General features: G+C 36.6%; 1 long non-coding RNA gene across 1 annotated transcript in view; it reads right to left on the bottom strand.

The window, feature by feature from the left end:
* The window catches only part of Mir99ahg (Mir99a and Mirlet7c-1 host gene (non-protein coding)), a 229,101-nt gene that overhangs the window by 86,023 nt on the left and 117,679 nt on the right, over positions 1 to 25,399 (bottom strand). Inside the window, exon 3 of the long non-coding RNA NR_015543.3 lies at positions 12,904 to 13,032. This is a non-coding gene — a long non-coding RNA (Mir99a and Mirlet7c-1 host gene (non-protein coding)). The remainder of the gene's footprint in view (positions 1 to 12,903; positions 13,033 to 25,399) is intronic.

Genomic DNA, 25,399 nt, shown 5'->3' with positions numbered 1-25,399 from the left:
GATGGGAAATTTGAAGTACATGGTTGGAGAAATAAAAGAGAAAACAAAGCTGAGGGGTTTGTATACCATGGAGAAATGTGAAACTGAAGACCCAAGGTCAGCCAGGAGCAGCTGATGTGAGGTCATGCTAAGTTCCTGGCCCAGGATGCTAACCAGCGACATGACTGGGTCTATGGAGCGGTACTGATGCCTGTGGTTAGAATTGCCACCAAAGGCCAAGCAGATGCCTTTGGTCTGGGTTGCCACCAGAGACCACGTGGATATTTGAGGGCTGTCAATCTGAGTAGTCTGTACTGCCACCTGAGGCCATGGGGTCATCTGGGCCCAGGCTGCCTTCAGGAGTCATGTTTGGGTTCATGGTCTTGTTGCAGCCCAGGTCTGTGTAGATGTCCCAAGCCTATGTTACCACCAAAAGCTATGCAGATATCCATGGTTTGGATTCCCACCTAAGGAAATTTTATGTGCTGAGATAGCCCCACCCCTTGCCTTTGGCTGCATAGTAGAGGTAATCCTGATGACTGAGGTGCATGTATGCCAAGGGTGTGAGCATGACAGAGTTGAACCTGGACGCATAGTCAGCCCCTGAGGTTATGAGAGCAGGAGGGCTGTTTATACCCCTCACTGGTTGTAGCACTTGGGAGATTGGGCCTTGTCCCTTGCCTTGAGGTGCACAGTAGAGGTGATCATGATGGCAAGCAAATGTGTCAGCCATTCCAGAGGACATGAAAACAGGAAGGCTAACCCTGTCCCTTGCCAACTACAGTGTTAGGTGAGCTAGCCAGGGAAGTGCAAGGGAGCTCACCCTGCTGGTATGAACACAGGAGAGCTGGCTGGCATGCGAACCAAATCAGCTATCTCCCAGGCCCAGTTTCAGGGCTTTGGGTTGGCCCACCTTAACATCTACCTCATCTGTAATCTGCCAGAGCACTAGAAAGAGCTAGCACTGCAGACCCAGTGCTGGAGGATCTTCATGACATGAGGCTACCACATAATATCCAAAGGGAGTCCCTGAGAGGATCCAGTGTAGATACAATGGCAGAAGTGAGAGGCTCAAGACAGACCAATGATGGATTACAGTGAACATTTACACTTTGTGGAAATGTGTGGAAGAAATGTATACTGTATGACTCACTGTGTGACACCACAGCTTCCAAGACTATATATATTTTTTTTTCAATTTTATCTTATTTTATTTTGCTGGGAGTTGTTGCAAGGGTAAAGGGTAGATAGAAAGAGACAAGAAGATGAGTAAGAGTGGGGTGTTTGATGTTCTGAGATTCACAAAGAATCACCAAAAGTAAAAAGAAGGTGTTAATAGATAGTAAAGACAATGTAAAATAGAACTTGAGTAATGACAATTTTAAGTGGAGGAGAGGTCATGGTTAAGGAACACGATTATCTGAACCCATGTCACAAAGCCTTCAGAGTAAATTTGAATCTGTGGTCTCAGGAAAGTCACTACATCATTGGAGTTTATGGTCTCTGAAATTAGAGAAGGGTGGGTCTGAGAGATCTTCTCTTGCTGTCATCAGAGGACCAAGTGAAAATAATGTTTTTGTTTTTGTTTTGTTTTGTTTTTTTTTTTTTTTTGGAGGACATTGAAATGATCAGAAGGGTTTTGTGGCATAAAAGGTGATTTTTCTCATGACCCTTTTCATGTTTATCTTCAGTAGTAGAACTTCAAGGGTACCCCTTTTCTAGGACATAATTCATACCCTATTGCCAAGAAGTAACATCTCATGGTATTAAATCCAATCATGATAGTATTTCCACCACCAGTAGTATATAGGACAACTTCAACAATTGGTGGCTCATCTGGTAACCACACTTTAATTCACCTTATCACTTGTGATATGTCTGGACAGCAGCCATTCCAGGAAGTCTCATTAAAAGGCGCTTTTTCCATCCTCCAAATTCCACTGGATCTTTTAGGGTGGAATCAAACTTTTCTTGCTCTATAGAAACCTCTTCAGACGTACAGGGCAATCTTTTAAATCTCTTGACTGTTTCTGCTGCCTCTTGCTACAATTCAGATTCTACATCTATTATCTTTGTTTGTTTTAACAAATAGTGATGGGAGTTGGGCCACAATGATGAGTCCAAGTCCCTGTCATCATGAAATTTGCACTGTCATGGGAAATGCAGAAAGGGGTAAGCAAACCAACAAGTGTGTTGATAATCTCTGCTGGTGATGGGTAGAAAATGGAGCAGACGTGTGATTGGGTGGGAGGAAAGATGAATCAAGGAAGATAGATGTCGGAGGAGAGCATGATTCAGCCACAACCATGAAAAGATATGAGTCAGAATCCACCGAAGGAGCAATGTAGAAGGAGGCAGAACATTTCAAGCACAGGGTGATCTGAGCCTCTCCCAAGATCAAGGTTCCTATGACTGCGATCAGTCAGGTAAGACATAGGCTGCATATGGAATCAAAAGAAAGAGCCAGGATCACTTTGGCTAGACATTAAAGAATGTGGATTTTTTTTTTCTTTGTCTGTGTGTGAAAAGAAGCCACTGGGAACTTTTATGGAATGGAGAAACATGCCCCACTTTATATTGTTAAGTAGCTATTTTGGATGCTGTGTGAAGAAATCGTTTTTTTAATATTAACAAAAGAGAAGCTGCCGTGGCATGAGGCCACTCCACTAATAACTTCATTTCCAGCCCATTCATTTTCTCTCTGCTCCACAGATCTGGCAGAGCTCTACTAACTATATGGCTGACTGAGTTGGAGTGAATTCTCTTGCACAGATAAAGATAATTTCTGAAGAAATAAGCCATAATAATAAGGAAATCAACGGGGGTAAATATTATAAAAATGGCACTACGGAATTTGTGCTACTTACAGTAATCATTAACTCATGTTATTCATTCACCAGCATAATATTGATTGACAGCGGGGCTGAGTCAAGTGCAATGTGAGCTTCTGAGATTACAGAAGTTATTGTAATTAACAATAGCTAATTAACATCATTAACTTCAGTACACAGGTCATTGTATGTTAAGATCTACAAATACTTTACATACTCTAGTTCAATCTGTCTCTTGACAGATTTACGATCCAAAAGTTTTTAAAGTTATTGGTCACTTCATACACGAGACAACTTATATGGAGAACTTCAGAAACTTCCCATAATCAGCAGCTGTTGTCTAGCAACAGCATTTAAAATCGGTATTATCTACCCCACAACTTATTCTTTACTCCCTCTCTAAATTCCCCTTTGGAAAACACAGCAAATATTTCTCTGACATTTTGTGTCCGTTTTGCGAGCAGTGAGATGAATAATAAACAAAATCACAGAGACAGTTTTAAAAAGATTGATGAATACATATTTTCAGAAGACAAAAAATGAAGTTTTATAAATTTGTCATCTTCTCCATTAATTTCAGTTAGGGACGCCTATGAAGACATATGAGCTGTAGACTTGAATACTTGAAACTCTCCAGTGGAGCACAATTATTAAATGGAGGCAAGACCTGGACTTGTGATTTCTTGACAGAAGTGGAAGACTGGGGGAAAAACTGGAGACTGAGCTGTTATGTAGATGCCAAAGACTCATCGAAAGTTTTAAAATAGGAAGACACATTTTACATTGACGCACTCCCAGGAAGAGTGACCTCCAGAAAAGCATGACGCTTGTCATAGTGATGCGCTTTATCGATTATGATTTACAGTGATGAGAGACAAAGCAAGAATAAAATGCAGTAAACAACAGGATAGCAGCACTACACGTTAACTAAGACACTGGACTCATAGCAAAGATTAGTAAATATTGCTGAAACTCCTAACATGTTGACTTGACATGTATTCCTTGGGTAAAAGGTGGCAGACGATAGATATATACCATTAGGCTTAGTGTTTTTCTTTTTATCAGCTGGCCTTCATTTGAGCATTTTGTGTATGACAACCAGAGCTTGCTACCACACCAAGACTCAGCAACTCAGGTTTGTAGAGGCTACCTTTCAGAAACCAATAGCTGGCTGACATGCTTATGGAAGCCACTGCTGGCCAGCTCCTCCCAGCTTGGGCAGCACCACTCCTTACTGGGGGTTCCTCCCAACACTTCTCATCCCGCCCCCAACCTGGGGCTGGGCTTTCCCTTTCCCTAGCCTGATTTTTATATAACTGTTATAATTAACAATATTGTTATTGTTATAACACAGATACTTTGGCTTTGTCAGTCTCTTGTTCTCTTGGTCCAGACTACTTTTTTTGTATTGAATATTTTATTTATTTACACTTGAAATTTTATCTCCTTTCCCAGTTTCCCCTCTGGAAATGCCCTATTCCATCCTCCTTGCCCCTGCTTCTATGAGGGTGCCCACCTGCTTGGGTCCAGACTCCCTCTCTTGGTTCACAGCCTGCAGCTCCTCTTGCCCTTTCTCCTCCCTCTGTCTCTCATGGTTCAGGTTAGTCTTCAAACCATGTTCATCCTGGATTCTTTCCTTTACCTGCTTTCTCCCTTATATCTACAATAAAAATTCTCCATACTTTAAGAGTAGTCATGCCTTCCCCCTTTTCTTTCATTCTTCTCATTGAGTAAGGTTATCAAGAGATGCATAGGGATCTCCAAATGAAGAATCAGCCACTGGGGTTGCCCGATAATGTCCACAAAACCCTGGATCAATAAGATAACCACAGCATCTGGGAAGGGATTATTCTGATATGGAAAACACACTGCCAATCACCTAGGACTTAGGGTCAACAATCTATCCCATGCAGTTACTCTGCATAGCCCCTCCACCTGGCTTAGCACAGCTCAAAGCCAACTGTGAAGTTATGAATGAATGAATGAATGAATGAATGAATGAATGAGAGAAGGTAGCAGCCATCGGGGAAAGGGTTAATAAAAGCGAGAATGCTTCCAAAGCCACATAAACCATTATCGCTGCTGGGATGTGCACTTTATGGCTGAAGCTCCGTACTCCGCTGGGGTTGTGTGTCTCACATCCTCCTGAAGAACAGGTGTCGGCATCGCCTGCAGCTCATTTGTCATTCCGCCACGGCAGCGTTAACATATGTTACATTTGTGCTAATTGTGTTTGTTTTCGCAATCAACGTTGAGTTGCCCTTCATCATGCCAAAGAGATAAATGTGAGATAAGAAGAGGCAAACTGAGAGCAACCAATCATTTACTTACTCAGGTGCCTCTTCTGGCTTCCCCTTCCACAAGGTGAATTCCTGGGGCCTAGAGATATATATTCTCAAAGACGTCAAAATCAAGATTTTAGGTACAAAATGAAAAGGGAGGCATAAGAATTATACTTTCCATGGAATTATTAGTGAACGTCTGGTTAAACTTTTAACATTGTGTTATTGATTTTATGCCTTCGATTTAACTGTTGTCCACTTAGTGGTATCTTCGTTTTAACAAGCTATCTAGAGATGAGAATTTGAAGACAATTAAATGTGAATGTAGAAACAGGTAGGTTTGATTTTCAATTGTTAACATATAAGACTAGAATGAAATGAATAGCATTAAGAAGCAAAACGAAGCAGAACACCAGACTTTCACAACAATATGTCACAAACATACATTGATTGGGCTCTCTCTGATTTTAAAGAAAATATTCACATACAAATGCATCTCTCCCTTCATTTATCCGGGGTTTCCATTACAGAAAAAGAAAAGTCACTTGACTTTAGCTAAAGAAATGAGAACTTGTTAATTAGCTCACTGAAGGTCTTTAATGTGCAATTTGCATACCAATGTTTAGATTTTAAACAGGTTTTCTAAATGTTTAGAGAAATGTCTCTGCAATTTTCCACTGTTTTCCTTGCCTGTTTCGTATGTTGATAAAGGTAATATTCAGCTCACTCAAACATGTCAGAAATGTAATTTCTAAGTTGGATTTTAAAGAATTGAGGTTATACAATCAGATACTTTTAGCAGTCGTACTTTCTCTTGTTATGCTTTGTTTGGTTTTATAGTGGCACACCTGTACAGGTGTGTGTGTGTGTGTGTGTGTGTGTGTGTGTGTGTGTGAGTGTGTGTGTGAGAGTGTGAGTGTGTGTATGTGCGTGTGTGCATGTGTGTGTGTGTGAGTGTGTGTGTGCAAGAGTGTGAGTGTGTGTATGTGCGTGTGTGCATGTGAGTGTGTGCGTGAGTGTGTGTGTGTGTGTGTGAGTGTGTGTGTGTGTGTGTGTGTGTGAGTGTGTGTGTGCGGGTGCATGTGCATGTGCGTGCGTGCATGTGTTTGTGTGCTGCACCCATGTGCTGGTCCCCTCATTTGGGTTTTAGCAGGTCATGTTCAGGGTAATAGTTTTCTTCCTAGGGCTCCTGATTGAATTGCATTCTTTGGGGTTTAGCATTCCCTTCTCAGGCCTCTGATTGTAGCTGACAGTGTCTTGTTCCTCTTTGTCCTTCTTGTACACTGGTGAGTTTGTACTGATAGAGAATTGTTTATTTAATGAACGTTTACTATACTGAGCTTTTCTGTTAAAAATTTCTCAACTAATTCCTTATTTTGGATCTAATTATATTAATATCCTTTTCCCTTAATACAATTATTTTATTCTCTTTTCTTTTATTTCCTGGAATCTTTTCTTAAATACAATTATTTTATTCTATTTACTGTTTATTACCTGGGATCTCACAGATTTTATGCTTTTAAATTACCTATAATTTTTTACTCAAACATTAAATAAAATTCAGCAGAATTTTATATTATGGTAACCTAGCCATTTCTTATCAGGACTTGAATTTTACTATGAAATCTATCTACAAGACATGTCGGATGAGATGTCTTCAGGGTACAGGCACTTGCCATCAAGTCTTTAGTCTGAGACCTGAACTCAGTCCCAGATCCCACATAATGGTGGGAAAGGGCTAACACCTACAAGTTGTCGTTTGACCTCTAAACATGCATCCTGCTATATACCACACACATATATGCCCATGAACAAATAAATAAATATTACAGAATATTAAAGAGATTCATTGTGGAGTAAAGATTGAACATGTGAATATTTCATGCAAATGACCTATAATAAAATCTCTGATCTTCTCTTATCAACTTATTTTTGCATATATTGTGAAAACTGTTTTCTCAAGAACAGAGGAGATATAATATAAAGTTAGTATACAGATATTATGAAGATACTTAGTTATTCAACTGTACCTGAAACATTAGAAGTTTATTACTGAAAGTAGAGAACTTTGAGTTTTCAGACCCAGCATGATCTAGGCTGAAGTCTTACTGTCAAGTTCCTTCCATGAATTCATCCATATATGAACAAATACACATACATACACCCCACATATATGCATACATATGTGCATGCATACATGCATACATAAATATATACACACGTTCATATACACATAGATCACATACACACAGACATACACAAAGGCCCACATACACGGAGAGAGAGACAGACAAACACACCACATATGCACACACACACACACTCCTCATTGTGTTTAGAAAATGTCCACATATGGATGCAAAACGGTGACTTGATGCACAGACTATTACCCTAAAGCCTAACACAGTCGTTGACACAGAGGTGCCCATAGCGCTGCTGTCTCAGGTTAGGTCAGCACACTTTATGCTGTTCATGTAGTGTTCACATTGCAGAAGAATGCATTTCTCAGCTGTATTGAGGTTAAATGGTGCATGACTGCCTTTCACGTATGTCTGAAGGTCCTGGACTTGCAGTCCCGGAGACCAGAGTCTTGCTTAATGAGCGTAAGTGCTTTCAGGAAAGATCACTTATATTAAAAGGAACAAAAAGCCAAGCCAATATAGTGGCTAATATATCATGTGCCTGTCTCTTAACAATCCTTTACAGGTTTCAATGCAAGATTTTTAACCTCCGGGGAACAAAAATTTATATCTAAAATAAAATGGGATGGATTCAATGATGATATGTTGATAAACTTAGGTTTTTTGTTTTTTTTTAAACCATCCCAGTTAACCATACTTCTAAAATTTTAAGATAATCAGATATAGGTAGTCTTTCTGTGAAATCACAGATATGACCAGCCCTCTCTTGCTCATCTATCAGATACTGTAAAACGAAGAGACATGCTATAGTAGTCCCTAAGCAACTGCCTTCTATTATTCTGAAAATCTGTTATTGTGGAAAATTGTGATCTTCCTCAGATCATGTAACTACAATCACTTAGTGGTCACAATGTCTAAGGGACTGTTCCTAGTAAGTATTGATATCCAGGATAGTGAGAGAACAAAGATGCTGGTCACCAGTTTCATAGGGAGCACCCGGTCTTGGTACAGGAATTGTTATTTGACATTTCATATTATTTGAGTTTCTAGTCACATTCAGTCACAACTTCATAAACTATACCTTATACTTTCACACTGCTATATTATCCAGAAATCAAAGAAATGTATGGTATTCTTTTGATTTGCTAGAAGTGTGATTTTTTTTTAAAAGGGTCCATTTTGTCGGGTATGGTGGCACACCTTTTAGTCTCTGCACTCAGGAGGCAGAGGGAGGATTGCGGCCATCCAGGTCTACATAGCAGGTTCTAGGCCAGCCAGGGAACCACAGTGAGACACGGGAATGAAAGTTTTATTTGTGCATTTGAGATTCTAAGAGTATTTGATATATAGTACCCTAAGTTTTAATCTTTGAGCTGTCTTTAACTTTAATGTGTTTGGTTTTACTGTCATGCGGTTACTTTTTTGGGAGTCATTGTATTTCATAGCCCAGTAGAGAAAGCACTGAACAGACAGAAAATGACCTCATATCTTGGCAGAAAGCAGAAGCAGGCTTGACCCAAAGAGAGACTTGTCAGTTGCTAGTGAACAAAATTTGACACCATTGGCAACAGGCTTTAAATCTTGCATTGTTATATTAAATATAACCAACTTTTCATGTTTCCATTCTGTATGCCTATGTGAGCATGATTCTTCATTGTCGGGAAAGTTTCGTATGTAAAAGTTATAACTCACACCCCTGCATGCTTTCACTATCTTACAGTCCCAGCTTCATGGAAAGAGCCCGTCCCTCCAATTTAAGTAATAGAAACCAAAATAATGGCACAATACCAAAGGCTATGCCGTCTTTGACTTTTTCACAATTCTGCAAATGTGACAGTGAGATATTTGAAGGAGGAAAAAAAAAAAACAAAGAAATTCTACTACTATCAAAATTCAAACCCAAGCAAATAATACATGAATACTTTAGCCAGTAGTGACTGTAATAGTTGGTGGTATTAATAGTATGCAGGGGTATGAGTTACACCTTCTACATATAAAACTTTCCTGACAATGAGTATGCTCACATAGAAATACAGAATGAAAACATGAGAAGTTAGTTACGTTTAATATGACAATGCATGCTTTAAAGCCTGTCCGAAGCTCAGCCACCATGAGAGAAGTGTCCTCCTTCAGCACATGATTATCTTCCAACCTCTAACGACCATTAACGTGACTCTCCACTCACACCCAATCGTAGCTCACACCCAATCGTAGATTTATCGTGGGAAGCAAAGTAGTAAACATGAGAACACCTGATATGGTAGCATGTCCAGAATCAAACCGTTGATGGTATTTTTTGTTTTAAGGCACAGCATTAATTAAATCTTTCATGAATGACTCAAAGAGAGAAAAGACCATGGCTTAGGAGAAAAAAAGATAATGGAAAATTTCAAAGTAAATAGAACTAAGGGGAATCATTTAGAGTAGTGATAAACTGAGTATAAGCAAGCAGAATAAACTTATTAGACAAATATAATACTAAACAGCAGCAACACATGCACACATACAGACATTCACAAACACACAGACTCTAAACTACATAATAAGAATGTTATATAATACAAAAAAATGAATGGGTTTACAAATATTTGAAACAGAAAATTTTAATATTTTAAAATTTTACCTACAGAATAAATTCATTTTTCATAATTTCTAAGGAAAGTATTAAATACTAAGACATCAAATCTCAGGAAAGTCCAATTTACATTTGGAAAATAGCTCAAATGTCATTTCTCTTATGTGTAGTTGATTCTGTATTTTTGCCGTTTAAACTTATTTTAAATTACACATCTGGCTGTTCCCTGTCTTACAATACTTGGATATTTCTGACAATACATCCTAATATTTCTTTGATGTCCCTATTAGATCTTTACAAAAAGCTTGGCTCTAGATGGAAGAGAACAAGCAATTCAAAGTTAATCTCAAAGAAAGAGAGAATGAAAATTGAAAGCCAAGCACCAGAGTGGAGCCAAAAATAATGTAAGCAGGCTCTCCGGTACATCTCTAAGTGTTCTCCCCATTTGTTCACACTGAGTGTCATCAGTTACTATCAGGGGAGTGTAAATCATGTGCCACCTTCACAGTGGTCATGTCCACGGGGAATGAGAAAAGCTATAGTGATTTCCATTTGCTCTCTGACTTTGAACTTTAACTGCTGATGGATCTCACTTGATGGAATTTTCTGCTTGGACGGTTTAAATTGATATGCTTGAAATTAAAAATAAAGATTCTGTAAGGGTTCCCCCCCCCCTTTTGGCTATTAAGATCAATGTTTGAACTTCACCAACTTACCAGAGCTTTTGTTATAACCAGTTAATGGGACTGCTCTTGTGTTTTACTATATGAACCATGAAAAGACTTGTACCTCCCCTCCCTGCACATGCAGAATACATTCAGGGGGTTGGGGAATTGTATCATAGAAAGCCTTGGAGTGGAGGAAGGTAAAGATGCTGCTGCCAGTTAGGCCCCAGGGTAACGTTCATCCCAAGGATAATGTAGAATGCCTGGTTGATGAGGCTCTTTGAGTTTTCTCTTAGAAGGCTATTAGGGCCCAGCTGCTTGATTGGCTTTTTCATCTAGATACCACTGGGACCACTTCCACAGCTACCACTCTGTACAAAGCATCAGTCTAGCTCTAAATTGGACAGCCCATAAGTCACAGAGCCAACACTTCTGGCACATAAAAGGGTGAACTTTGAGATTTGAAATTGCACATCATCGATGTATCAATGTTCTTTGTTTTACCTACAAAAAGAAAGGTTTTAAAATAAGTTATAGTCTCTGCTTTCTAGGCTCATCAGAAAAGACGGAAAGGAGGAGAATGATTCAACTTGACACAAGCATGGTATAACTGAGGATGCTCAGAGCCTGAGTTGACTTGAGTGAAGCAGCTCTGGTATCAGACTTATTCTAATGGAGAGGAGTAAGCAAGCCCTCCTCTTTATCTACTAAACATCTACCAATGACTCTAATAGACAAGGCTACACAATCTAGTGTGTAGCCTCTCTCTCATTCCTATTAGGATGTGAGGTTTAATTGATAGGAATTTGATTTTTTCCCTTAAATTTTTCCTTAAAAACATTTGGCTAAAAGGAGAGGGATCAATTATTTTATTAAATGTAATAAATCTAGGTCAGAGTTATACTGCATGATTGCTGGTTTTATTCATTGAACTTAGCATCATTTTTATTTATAAGCAATAAGATTATCTTCTGTGTACAGAACAGTGCTGATGAGCTAAGGCCAATGGAAAAAAACCCTTCTGTAGCTTCTATAGAACGCAACAGTGAAGGGGCAAGCCATCCCTCCCAGACTCCTGTAAATGGACAAGGTAGCTCAATTTAGAACAGACACTCTCAAGTTAGTAAGTCATAGGACTGAGGTTAAATTTTGCTTCAGCATATATCTATGCTTGTATTTCAATTCACCTGTAGAAAAAGTGTGTCATTTACTTTTTAATGTTACATAAGAGCCATTTCCACATTTAAACTTACATTCCAGATGGTGAGCATTCTCTGAACAGTAAATATCAAACATATTTTGGATAGTATAAAATTCTCATTTAAACAAAAGTTGCTTATACATTTATTTTAAGGGCTATATGAAAATCTTCATTTTTACTTTATTATTGTTAACCTCTATTAAAAATCTTCCTATACATTATAATGCCAAAATTAAAAAGCAATCCTATCTCCCTCCAAAAACCTCACAATAACAGCATGTCCACGAACTCTTGCAATTTTTATAGAATTTTTCATAAAGGAAAGAAAGTTTATAAGATATTTTCAAACTATTCAGCTTTTTTATATAGAGATATTTTAAATTCATAGCTTAGGTGATCATTTCTAATTACTTGAAATATTTTTAAAATTTTACTTTGGAATAGAACATTTTAAAAGATGGAGTCACATCACTGAAACCTGGATGTTTCATATAATCACAACATTTGTAACTTAATGCTAAATTTAGGTTTAAAATAGAGTTGAGTTCCAACTACACTGTGCCATTTTTATTGTGGACTTTACGATTTTTAGACAGGGCCCAGACTTGAAGGTGTCAGAAACTGGGCAAACTTACAGTTCAAAAGTAACCACCCTAATTTATGGATTTAAATATCACAGAACATAAAAATATGCATGGTTAAAGATCTTTCAAGAACAAGTATTGTATAAAATGGTAAAAGAGAAGATTATTCAAAGTGATCAAATGAAGTTAGCATGTTGACATTAAATATACCACAATATCATGCTTTGAGACGTTAAACACTTCATTAAACGACTGAGTTCTGGGGTTTCTTCCAATGTGCTACTTGGCAATTTTCCTGTTTCCTTTTCTTTTATTGCAGCCACCTGACAGTACTTGCCAAAATTCCCAAGTCAGAGTACTGAAGACTTGAATCAACTTAGATCTGAACAGACTTACTACCACCTTTAGTTTGTGGTATTAATTTGGTTATTAATTGCTTAAATATTTGTTCCATAAAGATGTGCTGAGATAAAGTGGCCTTAGAAAATAGAGGGGGAGGCTATCTAAGCTTTATTTCTAACTATAAGAAAAAAAAGAGACAAGCAGTATTTTCATCAAGGACACTCTTTCATGCAGAGTGTGAATACATCTTAAACAAAGAGGGTTTTTTTTTTTCATTTCCTGTTACAACCAGAATCTACTTACATTAACTGAGCTTACAGAGAGGCAAGAAACGACTTCCTCAATGGAGAAGAGACAGGGATCATCTAGAACATTCTGCCTCCTCATGGAACTCTGGCCGCAGCTTTACATTAATGGGTTCCTCAAGATTCCCTGAAATCCAAATTCAACGGTTTCTCAGTGTCAACTAGCTTGAACAGTTTATACACTCCCCCACCCTCCACCACCACATTGAGTGTTTGCCTACCTGTGTGAATGAGTACCAGGTGTGTGCATACTACTCTCTCTTGCCCTTCAATTTCTTGGGCCATCCATTCCACAAACCACCCTGACTTGAGCTAAATAAGTGAAGACTTGTTAGTTAATTAGCTCATTAATTGCCAACCAAAAGAGGGACTTGTATCCCCCCCCCCCCAAAAAAAAACCTGGAGTAACTGATGGTTGTGAGACAGTGGACATCAACCAAGCCCAGGTTCTTCACAAGAGCAGTAGATGCTCTTCACCAAGACTAAGAAAAGGCTTTTAACTATGATGTGCTTTTCCCCTTATCTAGTACTTATTATTTTCATGTTCTGAAGACAGTGGACAATGGCTTCACCCTTTAAGTTCAAGGTCCTGCAAAAGATTCTGTGCACTTTTATGAGTTAACCATTATTAGTTTTGTAAGAGACAGGTGTGGGAATGCTGGTTCTGTCTAGATAACTTTCATTTAAAAAGTATCACCCTGTGATCTGTACACGGTTAACCTGGAAATCTTCTAAAATCTAAAAAAAATGATAATTCTTTGTCTCATTTGTTAATATTATATCCTTTTCTCTTTCAGCCAATCAGAACTGATTTCCTCCACAATCAAAAGGGTATCTTTAGCTGCCATTGATTCCTACTTGTGTATTATTCATATGACATCAAAATACATTTAATGGACTCTTCGCAAGTGAATAAACACAGTAAAAATTCAGTAAAATGTAAAACCTGAGAGCGAGAGGTTTATGATACACTGACAGCTATAAAACTAATGCCCAAATCTGCTTTACAGCCACGTGCTTTGAAATATCGAAATATTAGCAACCAACTTATAAAATTTTGTTTTATTGGATAATATTAAAGGTTTACAAGAACTTAGCCTCTTCCTGTGTGTTCATACCTCTATAAAATGTATATAGAGTATCAAGTATAGAACTTCTACAAATATATTTTTGCATATAATAAATAAAATGATACTAAATCTTTTAAATTCCTTAAGAACATAAAACAAGCAGATGTCAAGCAAGCTCAAAATTTGGTATTTTAAGGCATTCGACTCTGCAAAGTAAGTTATATTTTTATGTGTAGGCTAGCAAAATTATTGTGATATCCTTGAGATACACGTTCAAATAGGCATTTCCTCTGGTTTGGTATGTTGTTCAATACTGACTGCCAGAATAGCTCAATTTACAGGAAGCAAAACAAGACATTTCATTAATGAGTGAATAAATTTGCAGAATCAACCTTAATTTTATGTCCTTTAAAAGATACATTTACACACTAACATTCTTTGAAAACATTAGAATCATTCAATCATGATAGGACCAATGAAGTACCATTAATTTAGAGCTGGAAGTTGAAAGTATACTCAAAATTCAGTTAATTTTCAGACATACCTGATTAATCCTCAAACCAAGAGATAATTCTCAAAAAATGATAGAGTTACATAACACCTTAACAAATTACATTTGGAACACTGGAGAGGCAGCCCAGCTGATAAACTACTTGCAGTGTAAGCATGAAAATAGGAGCTCCATCCCTATCCTAGCACGGGAGGAACAAAGGTGGGACCATTCCTGGGGTGTTCTGGCCAGCCAACCTAGCAGAGTCAATGACCTTCAGGCTCAAGGAGAGATCTTATCCCAAATATAAGGTAGAGAGAGTGACAAAGATACACAACGTCAACCATACGGCATCCATATGAATGTGTGCATGGATACATGAACATCTACACATCTATACACTCAAAACTAAATGCCAATGTGAGCTCTTAAATAAATAAAACTTAAACTTAAACTGGCCAGTAATCACTCAATAGAGCTTAGTGACTTAATTGATGTTATTTATTACTTTTTTCATTATTATTTAATGTTTATACTTATGTATTTGTATCTGTAGGAGGTGAGAGATGAGTGTGAGTGAGTGAGTGAGTGAGTGTGTGTGTGTGTGTGTGTGTGTGTGTGTGTGTGTGTGTTTCTGTATGCATACCATGCTATGCTTATGGAGGTCAGAGGTAAACCTGCTGTGAGTCTCAGGGATCCAACCTGACAACACGTGACTTTACTCACAGATGCATCTCTCAAGCCCATTTTTATTTTTCAAATATACAACTGAAACTCCTGTTTGGTATTCAGGCACACTTGTCTATATAACCTGTCATACTTCATTATGTTATTAATTATATATCCTTTGAACATTTGAACCTTAGGACAATAGGCATATAAGAATCCACAGAAATATAAAATAATGATAGAAATGATAATCTCAAAAAATGTTTTTAACAAACAAAAGTGTATTTAACAAACACGGATCATTGTTCTTGGTAGACTATGGAACATATTTGTTGGCTTTATGGGAACAGATATTGAATATAGTTACATTTATCTTGTCAGGAGACAATAATTTCAACATGGATATTTATTGTGAGGTACACACATTCACAATGCATGTCTGCATAACTATGGCTTGCATACCCTTGCATGTGTACGGGTAGATACTGCAGACGACGTGAGCATTATGCTGCTCTGTATCTTCTAGTTCCAAGGCACTTGTGGACCTAGAAGATTTTGTGCTTAAATGGAGTTCAAACATTCTCTGCATATTTCACATGGGTTTTAGGAGTTTTAATGAGGACAGTAACTTAAGTTTGTGCCATAAATTGTTTAACACTACTTTTGAAACCTGTGATTCACTATTCAACATCAATACAAAAACCAAGATGTATAATGAAGAATTTGAAGAAGGTATTAACTAATAGTTACATGGGTAATTATTTCATATAGACTTGTTATTATTTCATATAGCTGAACCTGCTGAAAATCCTTACAGATATGAAAAGAGAAAAGCCCATGAGGTAAAGCAGAGGGAACAAAGTGTGAATGAAAACGACCATCAGTGAACATGAAACCATGCCTCAAGTTCCCTAGAATGTGAGAGTTATCATACCAACTGTCACAACTCAGCAGTCCAGTAATTTAGTATATTTCATAAATCAATTTTACTTAGATATCTGTCACTGAAGCTAACAGTTCTGAGCAAGTAGCAGTTTAGAATTTGAATAGTGAATTGACACTAATCAGCCATGATTCACAGCTATTTGTTGTATACCTCAGGTGTATTTTAATCACTTTATGGTGTCAAGGCTCATTAAATCACCTTTGAAGGAACCCTGCTATCCTTACCTAACAAAGTTGGGACCCAGAGAGATTACGTAATTGGTAAAGGTACAAAAAGTAAAGGTTAAAATTCAAATTTGACTTGTCCTTGATGATGTATGACCTCCTTTGACACGAATTTTGATTCAGTTACTTAGCAGCCAACTCTTAATTTTACCGAAACTTAATGCTACATCATTTGAGGAAATTTACTGTTTCCTACTTCAAAGATTATTGTGGGAACTGAAGGAGAATACTTCTATAGCAGTGTTTTTTAATACTGAACAAAAATATAGAAAAATTCACCCAAAAGTATAAATTATATTAAAGCCATCTCCAAATACCATAACTGAGTTACGACAAAACTTGGTTAATATCTTTCAGTCACTATCTCAGAAGAGAAAAATAGTCAGCTCTTATGCCAGGCGATAGCTTTTAATCTAAATTAAAATAAATGAATCACATCTACATTTCCTCAACACAAGATAAAGACAGTGACTGAGAGAAATCAACTTGTACTTCAGATGTCCATGGCATTTAAAAAGCTCCTCATTGAACATATTTCAGTCTCTTTAGAAAATGTGTTTTGTTTATTTTCCCTGTAAATGTCACCTGACCGCTACTGTGCAAATGGTAATAAGTGAATATTATGGGTGGCAAAGCTTGAAATAGTTAATAAAAGTACTTACAAGTGTTAAATATGGAATATATATTCAAGTTTTCAAATGTCTTCCTTCTGCTTATCATGAGCAGTGTTTACCACCGTGTAATATGGGTCTATTCTCCACAGCCATCGCTTGAAGGTAGAAAAACACATGTATTGTACAGGCCAAGTTATACATCTATTCTCTGTCCTTGCCATAAACAAGAAACAAAATACTGTAATGTTTTGTAAAGTAATGTAAAAAAAATTCCTTCATGTACTTAATCATCCATAAAAATCCTGACATGTCCAGATAATATTTATGCACTTAAATACTCAAACTAATATTTATGCATATTGGCAGACAGTGACATTAAACACTATCTTGATTAACCACACAATAAGTAAATAGATACAGATCATTATCACCCATGATTTAGTTTCTAGTTCTAAGAATTATATTCATAACTATTATTTATAAGCTTCAAATATCCCTAGATTATAAAGGGCAGCTCTGGTTTAAAAACGAGTTAGCAGTTAACTTATTTACTCTAGCCTTGTGATGACACATGGTTTATGAAAACTTTCCCCGTTAGATTTTTATGACTCTTCATATTACATTTATCAAAAATCTCAGAGACATAAAAGAAGTCTGAAAAAACAAGGAAACTGAAGAATGAAAACAAGGAATGCATGAGATATAGACTGTCAATAGAAGAATCACAGCGAAGATGTTTCTTGTGTGAACTCCCATAGTATGACTTTAAACTCTTTTAAAGATCTCCTGGTTCTAAACAGTTTACCTAAGAAAATTCCAAATGGTAAATAAAAATCTTTGGGGATAACTCCTTACCACATATAAAAGGTACTTAGAGGCCTTTTTTATAAGGACTCATAATTAGGCAAAAATAAAATGTTATGTATAATTTAATCTGTATGTTTTGGTTAATAGTGGTGTATTAATTAGCCATGACCGAGTAATTCTTTTTATCATCCCTTAACATTGAACAGAAGCATAGCTGGCGATTTATTTTCACCCGATCTGACTTTTTATACATATGCAATATCATTTACACTCATTTATATTCGTGTGAGTTGGATTTCAATTTAAGGTCTAGAAGGATTGATTTTTCTTAAATATTTTTTGTTTAGTCAAAAACTCTGAGCACACATGAATATTTCTGTATGAATAACACTGGAGTATTAGTTATCATAGTGATGGAAAACGTACAAAAGTGTTTTATATTAACATTCGGTAAACAAAGTGTTTGAGAAAGCTGGGCTAATAGTCCTACATAAATGTAGTTTGATTTCTACAACTGTCTTTTACTCGTGTTGTTGTGAGTCTACATGGTGTTTTTCCCAGGAGGGGATGTTGGGGGAATTCTTGAGAAGATCTGTAGCTTTTCTGGTCATTTCTTAGATATTGAAATTTACAGTCTGGGCTTTGATCTCTGCTTGACTGGCTCAGTAAGTGGTGAGATAAGGAAGCCTTGGACAGAGTCCTCTTCCCACAGCTTAGCAACTTGAGATCATTTGAGCAGTGATGCTGGCTCATGGATACCCAGAAGAAATGGGGAGGTGAAGGCACAGAGGACATTTCCCAGTAAGGACATTTGTCATTGAACCTGTTGTCATTTCTTATAGGATACATTGTACTTTCTTGTGAGCAATAGCCATTCCTTTAATGATAAAATACCTCCCTGCATTCATTGGAAAAGTGACTGACTTATAGAACTAGAATGTCTTTAGAAAATGTGGACAAATGTTCCCTAAGATTTAGAATTGGGGTCAAATTTTAAGAAATCTCATTTACAGGGGTGGGAAGGGTCTCATTTATAGTAAAAAAAAAAATATTAACATTCTGAAGCTGCTGTTTCTCAGCATGTGTGTGTGTGTGTGTGTTTGTGTGTGTGTGTGTGTGTGTGTGTGTATTCTGTCACACACACACACATATATGTACTATATGCACTTTAGGATATAAATTGCACATTTCATTCTTGCAAAAGGCGACTTCAAGTCATGGTGGCAGCAAAGCATTCATTATTTAATGTTTTTGTTTTACTGCATTGGACACATAGAAATGTGAAGTGGGATAATAATAAATATCATAAGACTTATTCAAATTAAAAATCATGGTGAGATCTCCAGCAAATGAGTGAGGCATGCTGGGCGACTCAACTTAAAGTCTGTGAGTGAACAGAGGTGGAGGGAGTCAGGATTCTAACTCTCATGTGAACAACGAACTTTCCAGATTCCTTGTGGGTAAGAGACAGCCCTGCTCCTGCTCCTTTCTATGAACTGGGATCCCGGGATCCAGTGAGAAGCTGAGGCAGCCAGATAAACACCAGAAGAAAGGACTCCCACTTGAAGCTCTTGAAGGTGCAAGCTTTAGGAAAGACCTTTTTTCAATCAACAATTAAACCAAACCATACAACAGCTCTGGAGCTGGGGCTGGGATGGCTTTCTAAAGTAAACATGGCGGAGGGGCAGGCAAGGCAAATATAAAACCAGTGTTCGCAAGAAAGGGGGCTAGAAAAAGGAGACACTGGAAGTCAAGAATGTCCCTCAGTGTCACCTCACACTCAGACTAATCCTACCAACTCAAAGACCAAAACAGATCTTGATCTTGTTTAGATATAGAAACGATATGCAACCATTTCAAAACTGGATCTTCAATATGCTTCATATTAAAATTAATTTGTTTAAAAAAATTCTATACTTTGTGGATTAATGTCCACAAAAGCACAGAATCTCAGACAGGAACAAAATATTAATAGGCTGATATCAAACTGATTTACTCTATTGTTTAACCATATATTTGTAGTTGAGGAACATCTACGGATAAAGAATATTCTAGATTTAATCCCAGATAATGAAACAATCTGTAAACTGGTTGATAACTTGTCTACTATTATTTTCTGTTGTTTTCCAAAATGTTAGTACATATTTAAGATACGTCAAGATGTTTCTTTTGGCATATTCAGTTTTAAGAGGACTTTGAGAACTTCTATCCGGGTTATTTTTCTTTTTGTGGTTTCCTAAGTATTTCATTGTATAGTGAAAGCAAACTTTTTTCATTTATTTAGCTCATTTCGAAAAACTTAATTCAAGTATCCAATATACTGGGAAGGATCTTGGTTGCCATAGAAACCAAGAGGAACCCAACTCAGTGATGAACAAGCACATTTAAACTCCATGTAATTTAATGATTGGATTCATATAAGACTAGTTTCACATAATTTTTTTATTGTCTGCTCCTGAGCTTATACTATAAAGTCTTCCCCGTACTTCTTTTAAGGAGTTCCAAATGCAGTTGGGAGTGGTGGCACACACCTTTAATCTCTGTATTCGAGAGGCAGAGGCAGACAGACCTCTATGAGTTTGTGGCCAGACTGTCTATGTAGTGAGTTCCAGACCTGCTGTAGTATCAAGCTGACAGATGTATGAATTGAATACTCACAAGGACCTTTGAATATTTTTATGTCCCTTAGCAGAATCTGCAATAACTTAATACACTGTTGTTTGTGAAGGAATGGCAGGAAATGTTTTCCATCCTTTCACCTGTTCACCTGACTTATATAAAATTTATTATTCCTAGTTCACTAACTTCTACTTCAAATAATAAATGTCAAGGATTTTGACATCGGAAGATACTTCTTGATGCCATTAATTATTCCTAGTTCACTAACTTCTACTTCAAATAATAAATGTCAAGGATTTTGACATCGGAAGATACTTCTTGATGCCATTATAAGGATATAGAAAGTAGCAACAGTATTTAAAGAAAATTATAATTTTCAAATTATACAAATAATTTGTAACAAATTATTAAACAAATAATTGTAATTTAAAGTTAAAATTAGGAGGCTAAACATAACAGTATATAAACTGTGTGTGGTGACAGGAAGACCAGAGATTCAAGCTCATCTTTGGATTCATAGAAAGTTATAAAGCCAGCTTGGGATAACTGAGAACTTGCCTCAAAATTAAATTAGCAGGATAGTGTGGCATAATTAAACAGAGTGTGTTAGTCTTATCAATATTAAACTACAGTATATAGATGTTTGCAGGTATAAAAATATATTTTATTAACTATTGTATTAGACTTGGGCTATCAATTCTAGCTGATTTCTAAAAATTGTCCTGGGTTGCCATTTCAGCATTAGAAGCACATATAATGTGGAAGACTGCAAGTCTCTAAGGAAAGTACCAATCCCCAACTATAAGCCCCTTTCAAGTCTAACTTTTTATGACGCAAAATGTTTGCCTGAATGACCTCACATGAGTAAGATAAGATAATGAGTCTGCTGATATCCATTTGCATTAAAAGCCAGCACAGTGCTATAAGACAGTGAAATCTGCAAAAAGTCAAGAGAAATGAAGGCTGCTGGCATTTATTAGAAGTCAGTGCTTTATACTTGCTTGTTTGGAATCTATTTGATGTCTTAAGTCTGGTCATCTGGTACTCCATATTACACTGGAAATAAAAAATGATCAGGCAAGTCAGATAACCATAGTCCTCCCTTATCAGTGGGATTATGACCCAGCATGGAACAGACTCTTGACATTAAAGATTTAAGCCATTTGTTCTCATCAGAGATGTCAGCAATCGTAACACAGATTAGTTTTCTTCTTTACCAAACTGAGACCATTCTCTTTCTTGTTTAAAGGAAGCCTTTTACATCTTCCCTTTGTATATCTGAATTGTCAATGTGACAACACTTGTACTTTAAGTTACATATTAACCGAAATAAACCCACTTAAACAGTGGGATACAGTGAAATTCAGTCTGATAACCCAGATGGTTACTACGTACCATCTAAAATTAGTACATACAGCTTGGATACACTGGATGAAGGGATGCTTAATAACCCAAGGCAGTAAACAAGATGTCATGAAAATCACCCTGCTTAGTGTTATAAAACAATATGCTGTTTAAATTTTAGAATAGTCTACTTAATGTTTTTGGATTATGGTTGAGTGTTAAGAACTGAAATTAAAGGGGTTTAGCACTAAAGCTGGAAAGTTATAGTGCTAGGAGTGCATCTACCTACATCCACATCGAGGACAGCACCAAAACTGCTGATATTTTCTCCACACCAAGTTATACAAATTTTCCTAACTACTTGAAATTACATTATTTCCACAAATAATCTAAAAACAAGGGGGATAAGACTCATTGCAATTCATCCATAGCATACATTCTAAAAGTGTTTATTATACTAGCATTGAGATGTGTGACTTTCTTTACAGGAAAGCTCTAACTTATAGTAAATTATTTCATGTGGTCCTAATTCTTGGAACACAGTTTGGCCGATAACTTGGAACACGATTTGAAGCCTCCTGGAGGTAAAATAACATGATATTATATTAGGTTAAGTATGGTGAATTCTGGTGAAGCAGCTGAAAAAAATTAATTTTCTGCTTAGAAGTTAAGAGTGATGGTGAAACAATATGTAATTTGCATGTATGTTTCATTTAAAATTATATTATAGAAAACTATAATGAGATGTTTAATAAAAATTAATTCTATTTCAGCTGAAGTCCACCATGGTTATATGGAGTGAACTCTGCTTCCAGAATGTAGAATTTATATACTACTACTTTTGTATTTGGTAGCTACCTTGGTCATAATATGGGGTGATCACTTTTAGTAAACAAATTAATTATGTCCTCATGCAATAGCTGAGATTCTATGTAGGACAGGAAAAACCCCAACTGTGTAGTATAAACTATCTATATTTTATAAATATTTAACTAAAAATTCCAAGGGACTGACAGAGTTTGAATGACTCATGAGCTGAAGTCATGCATTGTATTAGGAAAAAAAAAATCACTCTCAAATCTAACTTGAAATGTCAAATCCTAAAGTTGCTACACAAGTGTTTCATTTATCTTCTCACAGACCCAGCAGCTTCCAGCTATTTGAGCTATTGTCTTCCAGCCAGCACTGAACAAAATGTGTCATCCTGAACCCATCAGAATTAAAAGGAACTTCTAGTCTATCCTTGAGGAAATATAGGGTTGATCAGTTACACTGACACCGATAATACTAAACATTTAACTGAGCACATCTGTCTTCTAGTTCACATTTTGGGAGGGGTCTGTCCATGGCATTTGGCTCATGCACTGGAGCTTGGAACATCATGTTGTTAGAAGACTGTGGTGGGAAAGGGTCTTAGGGTGAACAGGAAGTTGAAAGAATATAGCAGGAAGGGACCAGTCACAACGAATCCTCAAGGATATGTCATCTACTACCTATTTTCTCTACATAGGTATTAAACATATGATTTAAAATATGTCATGTTTCATTCATTTTTATTTCTCCAGTATTAAATTTTTAGAAATAATTGCCACAATATTGTCTGATACTTAGTATCAGACACCTGAAAATCTAAATTTTAATTGCATGCTTTACTTGTAGAAATCTGCCCTGTATAGTCCATGTCTCTACCTAATCGTTATTCTCTCTTTTTGATACCAACACTAAATCATTGGTGTTTAAACTGGCTGCTTTATATATATCCTAAATTTTGAGAGTGATATTTTAATTTTCAGTTAATCTTTTATTCTTTTCAGTCAATCATTTTATGCTAGTTCTCAGAACTTTTACCTGAAGCAAAGTTTACTTTAGACTTGAGTGTATTTCATAGTAACAATTTAAAGATAAGATAATCTAAATTTGGCTCTAATCATTTGGTTCAATACCTTTTTTAAAACAAAATTGCCAATTTGTTTGGAGAAAAATGCTCTTAGGTGGTAATTCAGCAATGAATAAAATAATTTCACATTTCCTATATGCTAATAAGAGAAGAGGTTGTAGACTCACGGTGGGGGGGGGGGAGATGAAAAAAAATGAATAAACTTTTAAACACCAGTTATTGTCTTTAACTCATAGCTCATGAACATGTCTGCATAGTAAGCCAGCTATACAACATACTCACGGAAAGAAAAAATCAGCTGTTTGGGGAAGTAAAGTCATGCAGGTAGTTGGATGCTCACCCCGAGTGCTAACTAAACGATGTTATTATAAATGATAACATCTTCCAGCATTTTCATAATGTAAAGCAGATGAGTAAAGAGGAAAAAAAAGCCACCTCACTTCCCTCAATCTGGAGCAACAAGTCAGACTAGAAATGACATCCCTGCTTAAACACATTTGTACGGTGAAAATGACATTTATGCAGAGAAAGTTTTAAATGAAATGTTCATTGTATTTGACTAAACTCGGTGGTGGAGAAGTTGGCCTGTAATATCCTGGACTCTATTCCTAGCATATCTGAAACTAACAGACAGACAGACAGACAGACAGACAGAAAAAAAAAGACTTATGTGTTTGCTTTAAAGTTTTTGAAAAGAACCGAAGAAACATTTATAAAACATAGAGATATTTGCGAACACACATTTTCCATAAAAACACAAAACTAGCAACCAAAATATATAAGCAAAAGATCTGCAAAATAAATTTTAAAAAAAGCCACACAATGCATTAAGCATTATAAGACAACCATGCACAGTAGTGGCTAGCCAATGCTTTAAATTTTTTGTTGTTCCTGTTTTGAGTCAGGGGCTCAGTTGCTCCTGCTGACACCAATCATCTAAGAAGCTGAGAATGTCTTCCGATTTCTGGTCCTCCAGGTTCTAATACCAAATGCTGGTATCATAGGCATGTACCACCATCTGAACCTTCAATGATGTTATTGTAAGAAGTTAAAATTCATCCTTTGCTCCAAAAGAACATTTTTTCCATTAAAATCTCTCCTAAAGTAGGATAAACCCATGCTGTCTAATGCATATTAATTTTATAATATTTCTACCTTATTATTGTTTAGACTGAGATGGCTTAAAGGAAGTGTGACTTTTAATTGATGCAAAGATTTATGTCCAAAAATTTCATCCAAACAAACTTGTAAACTGTGGACTAAGCACTATCCCATTGTCTCCTCATGTACTAAAAGTGCCATTACAAAGAATATGCAAAAATTTCAACACTTGCTTGCTACTGGCTGCCTTGTTCAGCCAAGCACAAAGGAACACTTTGGCTTGCTTTGTGTCATTTATCAGCCCTCCCAGGTTTCCCCAGGCATATTCTGTACTTAAATTGACATTTTGCAATTTCTATTTTCGTTGAGAAAATTCAAAAATATATTTTTCAAAGACCTTTTCCAATGCTTAGTAGGAGGTGAAACAGTACTGGATATAGAATTGTTTAGCCGAAGGGACTATGTTGGGAAGTAGGCGATTTGGGGTTTGCTTGTAGATTTGTTTTTGTTTTTTGTCTTTGATTCACTGGCATATTGTTCCTGTTAATTTATCGTTTGAGAATTTCATTCATGCAGATACCCTGCTTTGATACGTCAATTTCCTTCAGAGTCGGCGATGCTATTAATAACATTTCTATGACAGTAGGAGGGGGAGGCAAAGGAAGCAAGGGGTTCATCTAAAATTTATACAGTGTTTAACCTATTTTTACATC

Source organism: Mus musculus, chromosome 16 (genome assembly GCF_000001635.26).
Source record: "Mus musculus strain C57BL/6J chromosome 16, GRCm38.p6 C57BL/6J".
NCBI lineage: Eukaryota > Metazoa > Chordata > Mammalia > Rodentia > Muridae > Mus > Mus musculus.
The sequence above is the reverse complement of the archived record's forward strand: the minus strand, read 5'-3'. Positions and strand labels throughout refer to the sequence as shown.